Raw genomic sequence first — 14,293 nt, forward strand, 5'->3', positions numbered from 1 at the left:
CATCCAGGAGCATGACCCCATGGTCTACCACATCTGGGTGTGGACACTACAATCACTGATGGAACAGTAGATGTAGTGTGACTATGGGAGTGGGATCTTGCATGGCCACATCTGCTAATATCAAAAGGTGTAGCAGCTCTCTGGTCACATGGATGTCCATCCTCCCCAAACATATGTTTCATCATAGACATTGTCAGATCCAGTGCTTCATTCATCCTGAAGAAGGAGTTGTCCACATGGTTCAGGGAGTCACGCACATTCAGAATACATGACATTTACTACTCACACTATCTCTTCAGAGACCCTGGTGGAATGTGGCTGTGATTCCACTATAGCCCTACACATCTGTCTGGTGGTACCTAATGACACACCATCATCAGGAGGAGGGTGGAAAGCAGGCCTACTATGAGCACCTCTACTACCCCTCCTTTGTGGAATCTCACCCTCACAATAGCTCTCAGGAGAAGCCTCCATCTCTGCAACCACTCTACCCTGATCAACTGTGTCACCCTCAACCTGCCCTTTATCAGAGTTCTCGTGCCATGGGTATGCATAAACATACTGACTGTGTCCAAAATATGGCAGGGGATGTGGGAGCTACAACCTCAGTGTCAGACTGACCCTCTGCACCCTCAGACTGCACCTCTTCACCACCACCATCATCGTTAGAGGCTACTAATACTCTGACATCAAGTGGTAGGAGTTCCACAGTGCCACTCTCAGGATCACCTATGATACCAAGCAATAAACCCAACAAACAGAGAAAAAGAGAATAAACTTCATCACATATTTTTCTTATACAATGGGTATATTAAATTCTAACAGATGCTAAAGCAACACAAATTTAAACTTATATAAATCTGAATATACCCTACATACAATAATAACAATGATCAAATGAGTACTTATCTTGTTCAGATGGGCTGGCAGCCTGTATTCCAGATGTCACTTTATGAGAAAAAGGGAAAGAAAGAAGGCTGATAAGTATCACAATGCAAATAAAAAAAGAAAAAAGGAAAAATCCCCTTAAAATGTGCAGATTAAAAATGTTCTCATACAAAAATGTAGTGAGCAGTTGTGCCATCTAACTCACACTTATTGCTCAGTCTATGTATATCAGACATCTAAGATATATGCATATAAAGATATAACAATGACTCCTTCATTTTGTAAACCTGGAAGATCTACACGAGACATTCTGGGTCTGTCATCCACATCAACACTAACATCGAGGATTCTGTTGGAATTCGCTGCTGAGCTATCTGGATCTTTGACAGTGGACAGGAACTCCTCTGTTTCAGTTTGTGGTTGTTCAGTAACAAGACTCTCTCCCATAGCCACCTGTTCCTAGGCAACTGCAGCATCCCTATGGTGGGAAGAGGTTATCATAGCATTTGCTTGGTGGTGAAACTGAAAGTAAGTTCTCTCATGCCACCTGATTGCATTGATGTTGTCGACCACATATTGAGGTATCTTGTTTCCAGCATATTGGTCAGCTGTACCTATCCCTAACAGAAAAGTTTCATGGTGACATAAGGCCTGGATAACGACCACATTTTCTGCATCAGTGTATGGTGGCTTGTGGAGTATATATTTCTTTTTAGGTGCCATATCCCTGTATGTGATGAAACAGAAAATGGGCACATAATTAAGTATATAATGGGATGACTGGCACAAACACATCTGACAGTGGTGCCCTATCATCAGCACTCTGGATATTACTGAGTGGAGAAATTCCACCTGTCACATACCTATCTCTGTGACACAAGGTGTAACTGCACTGAGTTTAGATAAAGAACATGGCTGGTTAAGTGTTTGAATCCAGCTAAAAGATACTTTTACAAAATGTGTAAGAATCCATTTCTCACAACATATTGATTATTCAGAGCTTCCCAGTGCCTGGCTTGGACTACAAGCCTTGGGTTGCTTCTAAAACTATCTGGACCTACAAAGCTGATATGAGTATTGTTTCCACTTGCTCTAACTGTCTCAGTGCTATTTAACACTTCTGTGCTGCATTTATTGATTTGGTTGAATTTATCACTGTTGTTCAGCCTGCACTTGTTAAAAAAGCACCATCTGTTTGTTACTGTAATTCTCTTAGGTTGTTTGTACAGTATTCTTATATTTTCTAACCTCCTCTGGTACTGCAAAAGATTTTCTGAGTTTGCCAAAGTTCTTCTGAACCTACTAAAATTTGACTAAGATTTGCAAAGTTTTTCTGTGTTGTTCTCTTACATTGTGCATTTGTTCTGTATTTTGTTGAACATTTCTCAGGGTTGGTGAACTTATTTCCAATGATTTCTGATATTGCAGGAATTCTGACTTTTGTTGTAAAGCATGTGTTACTGCATTTGAGGTCAAAACTAGTTTGTTTTGCATTAAGAGGGTTCTTTTGCACTCTGGTGGGAGCAGAGCTGAATTCAACTCATCCCAGATGAAAACAGATGGTGGAAAGTTTACTCTTTTTTTATGTGATTGGCCTGAGGGATTAACTGTGTAAAAGTATTTGATCCCGCTGATATAAAAGCCTTGTAATTGCCTACTGTTCACAGCTACTCAAAGAGCTGCCAGTTAGTGCAGAAGGCAATACCACTGTAGGTCATCTAAACAGAGATGCTCAATGTTTGGCAACTTTTGCAAGAGGTTTGCAGAGATTCTGTGAGAATCCAAAGCATCCACTGCCAAAATCAAAAAGATAAGTACTTTTGAGTTTTCTTTGTACTTTGCTGATGTATTTTGCCATTTTGCTGAGTTTTACTGTATTTATCTGCACTATAAAAAGGCTGTTGTGTTTCTTAAGTACCTAGTACATAGCCCAGATTCAAACCTCTCAACTTGGAAACATCAAAAATCTGGACAAGGCTCATGAAAAATAGGTACAAATCTGCATGCAGATTAGCATAAATTTGCATACATAAATACATAAACCCACCTACCCCAATGGAATTGTGGGATACCAACTTTCAAATGCAAACTGAATAATAGACAACCAAAATATGACACCATAGTCCTCCTGCAGCCTGCAATCATTCCAATGTCCCAGTACCTGGCTATTTTGCCCCATTTATGATAAACACTTATGTGTACATACTGCTTTACTTCTACAATGATTATTTGGATTTTATTTTTACATTTTATAGCACAATGCACAAATGCTAATAGACATCTGCTAAACAAAGTAAGCAATACTGTCTCACAATAAAAGTAGACTTAGCACTAAAAATTCTCTGCCCTTGAAACTCACATTCATTGAAACAGCATGGAATCCCACACCACATCCAAAGAAAATGCATCTGGCCAGTAGTGGATAAAGATTACCTTTGGGCTGTTTTCAAATCATAGACCCCTTGCACACAAAACAAGAAACATACATGTGTTCTTTGATACACCTTCCTGACTTTATTAAATTATATTCCTTGTATAATACAGCACACTTGTTAGACTTAGAGCACATTTTAAATTTATAGTTTGAACATTTTTCCAGTAGGCAATGAAACAAAATGCATGAACCAATAATGACAAAACTGCCCAGTTCATAACATTTCCATCATAAAAGTCTACTTTCACATACACAATATATATATATAAAAATAGAATGACAATAGTGTAAGCCATAGACATCTTGCACAGCTTCTCGCACTTATTTTCAATTTCAGTTTTTTTTTTGGGGGGGGGGGCGACAAAAGGCCAAAAACCAGGGACATTTTAAACATTGCTAGTATAATTTTGGAAAGTTGCTAGAATAAAATGTTATGTTACCACCATGCATTTCACTGCCAAGTCTTGAACCCAGAACCCTGTGCATTACAGTCAGAGCAGCATACCACTATGCCAAATAAGCAGTTTTCTGAAACATAGGAAGACTGAAACTTAAATGGCTATCATTTAGTGAATTCAGTTCTCACTTCTCACCATAGCTCTCAACCTCTTAGCACAAAAAAACCTGGACAAAGCCAATAATGGGGGAATACAGCCCCAAAATTGGGACACATCTCAAATACTAATCTTATAAATTTAGAAAATTGGCAGAATAAAAGGTTTTGTGTTACCGTGTATTTTCTGAAGAATATGAAGTCTGAAATTCAAATGCTTGTCATTAGTGAATTCAATCCTTCACTGATTTGCCACAAAAGTTCTGAAAACCACAGATTTTATGAGGAACAGAACAAAAATATGAGGCAAAAATTCACAAGTGGTGGTAACTAGGGACTTTAGGCTCTTTTTACCTGTACCCAAGGTACAGGGCTTGAGTCTGAGTACCTGTAGCTACCAGGTGTATTCACCTCCTACCACCCATCTCAGGTTCAAGTAATAAGTCGTTTTTAATTATAGGAAAATCATGCAACACAGCTGGAGACTCACTTTATCTCCATTGTGTCTCTAAACTTTGGAAACCTATTCCAGTTCAATTAAAGCAGACAAGGACGATAAGATTCAAAAATCTAATTAAACAACACATGGTTATGACCATGTTTCCTTTCCTTAATATGAAAAGAAAAGCTACACATCTGAATTTTCCTTGGCATAACTGGCAGATGGATCCACTTTCCCACCATCTCCTTTATCCTTATCTCACTATATACATTTCCAACAGACCTCTTCCACCAAACATATTCTATAACACCTAATAGTCTTTAAGCCTCCCATGCCTCCTACAGCTCACTGTAAACATCTGTATACAATTGTACTTATTGCATATACTCCCATATATTTCTCATGTGCTAGCATAACATCTAGTGACTCTCTATACTGTGATACCTGTAGTGTTTTTGCTATTTTTTTTCTTCCATGTGTAATGTAACATTTTGTGTAATGCTAACAAGTAATTATGAACAGGCCTTACTAAATTACTTGAGATTCCAAATAGATTATTTTAAAATATTACTTGATTCACTATATATGTATCCTACCACAACATGTGTAATGCTAATTTACCATAAACTCTAAATAACCTGTATAAATACTATTGCTTCATTATTGTTAGTATTGTACCATGCAATGTATTAACACACTGTTTAGACTATTTTCACTATTTTTTAAATAAAATGTTATCTGCTTGAACTTTTCTCCCCACACTTCCAATGAAAATGTGTTTTTTTAACAAGAATCTCCAGTAAACAAAAAAAAAAAAAAACAAACAAATAAATTAATAGATATTAGGAAACAGTGACAGGAATTGTTGTGGAGTACATTAAGCCCATACAAAAATAGTCACTTTTTGCTGACACAGAAAGCAATTCCTAGGAAAAATATAATGAAGTTACTGGCTGAAATAAATACTCCACAGTGGTGATGAGGGCACAATGGGATGCTACATGTACAGAAGGCATGTCATGCCTTTAAAGATATCACATCTTTAAATTCAGCCTGGTATTTCACTGGGTATTCTTATTGTATAAAATGGGGTTACTGGCTCAGCCATTATTGAAAAAGTCTATTACTGTACATTTTTATCATTTTACTGGCTACAATGCTTACAGGCGTATTGCTCTGAATGGTGCTTTTAAGCAAAGAGTTGGGGCATTTACTCTCTCTCTCACACACACACACACACACACACACACACACACACACACACACACACACACACACACACATACACACACAGCTCTGCCTCTCGCCAGCATTGAAATGTCATCAAAACAAGTAACTCTTTGGCAGCATTCAAATATCTTCAAAACATGTAGCTCTCGCCAGCATTCAAACACCTTCAAAACAAGTAGCTCTCACCAGCATTCAAATACCTTCAAAACAAGAATCTCTAGCCAGCATTCAAATACCTTCAAAACAAGTAGCTCTAGCCTCTTGCCAGCATTCAAATACCTTCAAAACAAGTAGCTCTAGCCTCTCACTAGCATTCAAATACCTTCAAAACAGGTAGCTCTCACCAGCATTCAAATACCTTCAAAACAAGTAGCTCTCACCAGCATTCAAATACCTTCAAAACAAGTAGCTCTTGCCAGCATTCAAATACCTTCAAAACAAGTAGCTCTCGCCAGCATTCAAATACTTTCAAAACAAGTAACTCTCACCAGCATTCAAATACCTTCAAAACAAGTAGCTCTTACCAGCATTCAAATACCTTCAAAACAATTAGCTCTCAACATCATTCAACTCGCAGACATAAGCATCCTTCTTCCTGGGCAGTTCCTCTGCACTATTGCTCGCACTACAGTCACAGAAAATACAAGTACAGCAAGTAGATGTGCAGTACCTTTCCCAGCTCGCACTCGCAGAAGAAAATACAAGTTCAGAAGTAGCTGTGCAGTATGCCAGCATTCAATTCCCGGTTTCTGCTTTCAGAAGTAAACATCCTTCCTGGCAGTTCAGTCTCAATCAAATAGTCACAGAAAATCCTGGGCAGAAACCTGACAGGCTGATGGAGATGATGTCATCGTGCACGTGATGACGTCAGCTCAAAAAGCGAAAAAAAATTAAAAAAAAAAAAAGCTGAGAAAATTGGAAATGAAGGGTTGTCACTCAGGAATTGTGGCACCCCATTATTCGGACCCCAAAACTCGGTAAAAACTGAGTAATTCGGTACAGTTAGGAGGTATGCATAGACTAGCTTTAGATCTGCTGAATCTAGACTGTATTCTTACACCTGACCACTGTTCCAGCCATCTTACATTAGGAGGGCCTTGCCTTCACCCTTGTGGCAGAAGTGTGCAGTCTAAGCCTCATTTGAGTTGGAGATTACTGAAGGAAAGTTCATTGTGTGCTTTCCCATTGGTAGTTAGCTTAAAAGTTTTTAATTTCACTTGTACTAAAACTGTGTCCCTTAGTTTCTTAACCTTGAATTATCTTTATTTTCCTCCCTTCCTACTTAACTAAAAATAAAAAACACTTTATTCATCTGCTTTTACCATTTTTGTTTCTCTTCCTACTTTATTACTTTATTTTGCTTTTACTGCTTATTCTTATAGTGTTCAATTGCATTTATTCTGCTGCATTTATTACTTCTTGCTAATAGGATGATTAAATTGTGATTGTTACTCTAAGTGTCTAGATTTAGTTAAAGAACGTGGGCTTCAGGCCAGTTATTTTACATTAAGAAGGTTTGTTGTCTGCACTCTTGTGGGAGGAGAGGGTAGCCTCTATCCTTCTGAGCTAGGAATTGCTGGGTGGTGGCCTATTGTGCTTGTTGTTCTAAGAGTCTTTGTTCTGTTTTAAGCACTTTGGTTCCAGACCAGTTATTTTTACATTAGGAAGAGTTGTGGTCTAGACTCTTGTGGCAGGAGAGAATAGCCTACATCTTTCTAAGCTGGGAATTGCTGGTTGAAGGCTCTTTGTGTCTGTTATTCTGAAAGTGTCAATTCTGGTTTAAGCACCCGGGCTCCAGATTAGTTACTTTACATTGGGAGTGTTGTAGTCTACAGTCTTATGGTGGGAGAGTGTGGCCTATACCCTTCTAAACTGGGAATTGCTGGTGAAGCTTATTGTGCCTGTTATTCTAAGTGTATTTATTCTGGTGAAAGCACTTGGGTTCCAAGCCACTTACTTTACATCAGGATGATTTGTGGTCTAAAGTCTTGTGGCAGGAGAGGATAGCCTACACCCTTCTGGCTGGAAATTGCTGGTTGTAGACCTAGTATGTCTGTTATTCTGGAGTGTATTAATTCTGGTTTAAGTACTTCTGCTCCAAAACCAGTTGTTTTACATTAGAAAGATTTGTGGTCTAGACTGTTGTGGCAGGAGAGTGTGGCCTACACCCTTCTATGGTAGGAACTGCTAGAGAATTGCTGCATTATTTAAACTGTTTTCTGCTGTTGTGACTGTGTTTTTATGCACTTTGAATCTCTAAAAGTTCTGTATATTATAGCAGAGGCTCGATTCAGACTCACTGAATCTAGACTGTTTGGTATCATTTGAGCACTAAAACCAGCTTTTCACTGAGATACTGAAATATCTGAGGCATCTGTTACTTCCAACTAACTATACATACCTGTTTTTGTTCTAATACTGCATTTTAATTTGTATTTATATTCCACTGTCTGTTTGAATTGTCTGAACTATTTTGGTTACATTTTACTATACACTGTACTAGTTCAGCTGTAGCACTGTTCAGTTTCACGTTTGCAATTTACGGGTCTGTTTTGTAATGTCTGAGCAACTTCAAGCCACCTTTGTTGGTGAAGGCCCTTCTGCGCCCTTGTGTGAAGAGAGTGCTGTCTGGGTCCCATCTAATCGAGGGTGAATGGACTAGAGCTCAGAAAGAGTGTTCTTATTGGCTAGTTTGAGTTAAAAAGGGTATTTTCTTGTTTTATTTAAGCTCCATGTTTGCATTTGTTTGTGTGTAGCATTGCTACATAGTGGTGATTACCATTGGTTACAGACAGAAACATTTTTTTGTTAAATTTTCCCTTAGCACTTTGGTCTTTCAGAGGTTTCTTGTGGCCCTGTTCTACTGTCAGGTGGAACACTAAGCCTAGCCTCTGAGGTACCAACAAACCTCTCACCAACTAGCCACTCCTAAGTGTGACCTCTTTTCCTGATCATCTACATTTACCTATCACTATGGGTGGATAATTTCCCACAGTTTCTCCGGCCAGCTTGGTCAACATGGGCATCCTGAGCAGTGTAGCAACTGTCTCATGTTCACCAACTACCCTCTACTCCTAGTACACACAAACACAAGGTGTGAGAGATGCATCTATATTAAGAACCATGAATCTATGCTCTCTCTTAAACATCAGGAAATACAAATGACAACGAGCGGGTTGCCAGCATGCACACCTCACCTCCTACTCCACTGAAACCCACATCACACATATCTACATATGTGGAGGTCCTCACCAGAAACATATCTAAACATCAGAGACCTCCAAAACACAAGCTCAAGCATGCTGTTGTGTCTGGCTATATCACCTCTACCTTTGTGACCTTTCCCAGCTCCCCTTCTATAGGAAGCCTAGTCACTTCCAACAGCAGTGCATCACTGTCACTCTGGGTACCACCACAGACCTCTGTCCTCAGAGTCACCATGTCCAAGGAAACATCAGTACCTGTATACACCAGCAGCCTGTGCTCACATTCAGACTTGCTGCTACCAGATAGCACCTTCTCTGAAACAGCCACCATGCCAGTCCCAGCTTCAGGTATGAACTCTTTCTGGGTCTCTCTCAGGCTACTGGACCTACATGCTTTTCTCCAAGCCTGACTGCATGTCACTGCATGGACACAAGGTACTACATCATCAAAGTCATTCCCTATCAGGACATCTGCAGGAATATCCTCAAACACCTACTTGCTTCCTTTCTCTTCCACCGTCCCAGTCAAGATGAACCTTAGCTAAAGGTATTTGGAATGGGGGCCCTCACAACATTCTGACTGGAGTGGACTGCCCAAGCAAGTACTGCTCTTCTCTAACCACTGTAGGACACACAATAGTTATATCAGAAGATGTGTCCCTCTTAGCAGTTACCTGTTTACCATATACTAATATTGCATATAAATTTTGGTGATAATTTGGCACCCCAGGTGTTTCTAAATAACTTACCACTGACAGTTTGTCATTACCACTTACTGGATCCCTCACCTTCTGGTTTCTCACCTTACCTCAATGGACATTTGACTGCTATGTGTCCCCTCTGGTTACACTTGAAACATCTAATCCCTAACACTGCCATGGATTCGTAGTTTCCCCTGTTACTGGTGTACTCTGTTGGAGTGCTTTTAGGCTGTGGCTGCTGTTTTTAATTTCTCCAAATCTTTTGGGTTTCTAATACCATGAAGGGAATGGACCCCATTCCTAAGTCAAAGTACAATTAAAGTTCATGAAATTAGTATTGCTTCACTCTTTGATGTTGGCCAAAAGTGCTGTCCCCTATGGGTTCCCGTATGTCCATGTACAACACTGGGTATCCCTCTCTGATGCAGTAGGGCTCTGTTTGCCAAGTAGAGATCCCCTTTTCTCCCCAACTCCTCTGCAGAGTTGCACTCATGGTCTGCTAACCAGACTCTCGTTTCATCAGGCAAAGTACTGAGGGCATGTTCCCTCACCAAAAGGTCTTCCAGTCCCTCAAAAGTGGTGACCTGACACCCACTCACCCATCTGTGAAAGTAAGTACTTAAGTCACAACATAGTCACGTACACTTTCATCTGCCTTGTGTCTGTGTTCACAAAACATTTTCTTATAAGCTTCAGGTGTAAGTCTGAAACAGTCAAGCAAGCAATATTTCACTTTTTCATAATTCACACAATGTATATCATTTAACTGTGGTACAACCTGAACAGCTTTACCATGGAGTAAGAGAGTCAGGAGCTGAACCCAGAGCTCATGGTCAACATCATATTGTCTACATACCCTCTCAAAATTATGAAAAAAACTATCAAAGTCATCCCCATCCCCGTACTGAGGAAAACATTTACTGACCGTTTTAGTTTCTGGGGTCTGGCTATTCCCTTCCCCATTACCTCCATGACCCTCTCAAAGGGATTGAAGCTCCATTTCATGCTGGTGCTGTCTCTCATTGTCCTCAGCTTCTAAACATCTCAGCCTCTCTTCTGATTTCAGTTCAATACTTTTGGTCTCCAGTTCATGTTGGTGCTGTTTCTTCACAGCCTCCAGTTCATATCAGTGCTGCTTTTCCCTTTCCTTAGCCTCCAAGTGTCGCATTCTCTCCTCAGTCTCTAGGCACAGTCTCTCTAACTCCAGATGGATTCTCAGGTCCTCTGAAGATAATGTGGAATGTCTTCTCTCGGCAGGCATCACATAACCAGCACCAAACTAGATATCCTCTGAATGGCTGGTCTGAGCTGTGACTGCAATAAAGCCTTGCCTGCTATCTCTGACAATCTAACTAAAATAAATAAATAAAACTGTGGTGGATTAAAATTCTAAATGTTTACCTTGTGGCTGTCAAGAGTGCACACCTTAATGACAACTAGCCACTGGCTATTGGCATCCAATTAAAAAATCCCACACTGTTGGTACCAATAAATGTGATGTCTGGCTATACCACACCAGACTGCCAACAATTAAATGACATCCCTTACTATCCTGGGTCAGTAACTAAGGAACTTCAATCCTCACTACTGACTCCAATATGAGACTGTCACTTAAACTGAATTTTCTCTGGGACTGGACTATATACTTCTGTCCACCCAACTGTATTTTTCTTATTACACACTTCAGAGCAAAGTGTCCCAGTTTAAGACCTCTGATACTCTCATGCTCAAAATCTCACACATCCAAACACTCCTGAGAAAGCATGACACAGATTTCCAGCTGTGTCTCTTTCCCAAAATAAATACAGAAATGCTGCCACCAATCAGAGGGTCTTCATGCTCTTCAAAAGGGGTGTCCAATTATGAAAATTAATTATTAAAATAAATAATAGCTATGACCAGAACAGCCAGGCCTTGGGGTGACCTGGGGAGTATCAAACAGGTAGAAGCACTGTAATCTCTAAAGAAACACTGTGGTTTCCAGCCACAATGTAAAATAATGAAAAACATTTAATAATAAGTAAAAATGATTACAAAATTGGAAATAAATAACTCTCAAGAAACATTAGAATTAAATCACCAGAAGTGTAAATTAAACTGTAGGATAGGACTCCATTATTCAAGAAAAACTTAATAACTACACTTTCCTGGTCTAACTAAAAAGATACTGTCCCCGATCTACTCTAAGATATAATATCAAGGCCAAGGTAAACTTACAGTTTTCTTGGTGAGTTCTCTTTTCTTGGTGTCTACTGACTGCTCAGTATTTGACAAATTGCTGTCTCAACTGACTAATTTCAAAATATAACAGTCAGCTGTATAAAAGAAATTATTTTTCTGTCAATCAGCTGTTTAAACAATTTTCTAGGGACCAGGGACATTTCAATGAAATCACTCACTGCTTAGCTGATTTTCCACAATTTGTACTTTAGAATGTCCCTCTCAAACATATGCAGTTAAAACTGTATCAAAGCAGTGACAGATTCGTTAAACATTCTGTTTAAATAAGAAAATTCTTAACATTTTAAAACTTATTTACATTTTCACAATTAGCCATGCTGGCGTACAATACAATTTAATCTAAGAATATGTACAAATCTCCTGCCAGACATGCTAAAACAGATGACAGTGTTTTCAGTTACTTCACACATGCTGCACATAATACTTCCTCTGCAGAACACATTACACATAATAGCTCATACGCCAGTGTCTCACAGTCAAACCCTTAAGGCAAAACACAAAATCAAACATATTAGTCATAGGTGATTCCATTGTGAGACACACTGATATCTTCTCACGAGGCTGGTTAAGGAAAAGGTCATGGTCAGCCATCTGTCAGGTGCCAGGATAAGTCATATCACACATACATTCAGGCCTGTCAACAACAGGTACTGTTATGGTCCATCATAGTCCATGTTGGTGTGAATGACTTGAGATGTACCTCTCTGGACTATATGAAGAGAGACATGACTGAGCTCTTGGACTATGTGTCTCAGGCAGGTATGTCCCTAGCCTTAAGCAGTATTTTACCTTCACCTAGGATGATGTCGCAATACAAACAGAAAATGATTGACTTCAATAATTGGCTTAGCTTCTGGTGTCATTCTAAGGGGATCCACAATCTGTCAACCTTGGACGACATGATCAACAGACCTCGATGCTTTGCCAGAGATGGTCTTCATCTATCACCCCTGGGATTTCAGCTACTGGCTAAGGCTCTTGCCACACCATAGGGACTTTATTAGACAGAGTCTCAAGAACAAAATTACCAATGTAAAAACTCCATATAAAACAACCTCAAGGTTATACTGCTAAACGCTAGGAGTCTCAACATGAAACTGCTCTCACTGGAAGCTGTCCTCACTTTGAAAGACGCAGACATTTGTGCAGTTACAGAGACCTTGTTCAGGGCTGTGGAGAGCACCCCAGCCATACCAGGTTACACCTCCTTCCACACGTTCAGACCTCAAACAGAAGGTGTGAAACTAAAGGAGGTGGAGTATCAATATTAATTAAAAATAAATACACCTCCAGATTGGTTAAATGGTATGACTCTCTGGTGGCACTTAGGTGCAATTAACTGTTGGTAGGACACCTATTCAAGTCACTGCCAGTTACAGGACCCTCTCCATAAATCAGGATACCCACTCTGCCTATTTCTATCTGCATGAGTCTATCAAGATACTTCCAAACACCATGGTTTTGGGCAACTTTAACTAACTATTTATTGATTGGTAAATTACTCATGCTCAAACTCATTTGCCCAAAGATTCCTCAACTTCAGTAACTGCAATGCCCTGGACCAGCTGGTTGACACCCCCGCAAGGGGTGCCAGCATCCTGGATCTGGTGCTCATCAATATGGGGGACCACTGTAGCACCCCCACTCTGAGGTCCTCCCTGGGGAGATCTGACCACAAATTGGTCTCATCCAAAATAATTATCACACCAACCCCCTCCCCCAGCAGGAACTAAACTAAAAAAACTTTTCTAAAGCAGATTATAACCTCTTATGGGATGGTATAAATAGATTCACTGCACCTCCTTCCTCAGATGGAACTTCCAACTATGCCAAGCACTACACCAATACTTTATACAAACAGCTGTATAACTGCATTGACCCAGCCATACCTGACAAGACCAAAACAAGCTCCTCAAGGAAGAGCAAACCTGACTGCTGGACAACTGCCATTAACAGATGTTACAATAAGAGGAAGAAATTGCTGTCTAACAGTTTAAGAGGGAGCCCTCCTAAACTGGAAACACTCCCTCCTCAGCTTAAACAAGCAAACAAGACTTCTTGTGAAGTCCTCCAAAGCAAACTACAAGTCCAAATTATCAAATTATCTTTCTCAACAAAGGACAACCACAAGGCATTCTATAGTTACATCTGTAACCTTAAAGGAAAGACCCAGATTTGTGCAGAACTAGTAGTTAATGATGCCATATATAGTGAGCCTGTTCACATAGCTAACCTGTTGGCTGACAGGTTCTGTGAAAACTTCACTTCCCTGTCCCCGCCACACGTACTCCATGACATCCCTACCACTTGTCCCCCACCTTATACTCTAAAAGGCAGGTCATAAATACCCTCTCTAAGGCCAAAAACACAGAAGCTATGGGACCTGATAACATCCCAGGCTGTGCCCTACATGGGCTCCAACATGAATTAGCACCACCATTGGGTACTCTTTTCTGTCATAGTCTAAGCACCAGCTTTGTACCAGTTGAATGGAAAACAGCCACCATTATTCCCTTGGTGATTTCCCTGACCCTGGGAACTACAGATCTATTAGCCTGATTACCCTTATATGCAAGGCCATGGAGTGAATCATCATGG

The sequence above is a fragment of the Protopterus annectens genome, chromosome 7.part0 (genome assembly GCF_019279795.1).
Source record: "Protopterus annectens isolate FY-2018-M chromosome 7.part0, PAN1.0, whole genome shotgun sequence".
Classification (NCBI taxonomy): Eukaryota; Metazoa; Chordata; order Ceratodontiformes; family Protopteridae; genus Protopterus; species Protopterus annectens.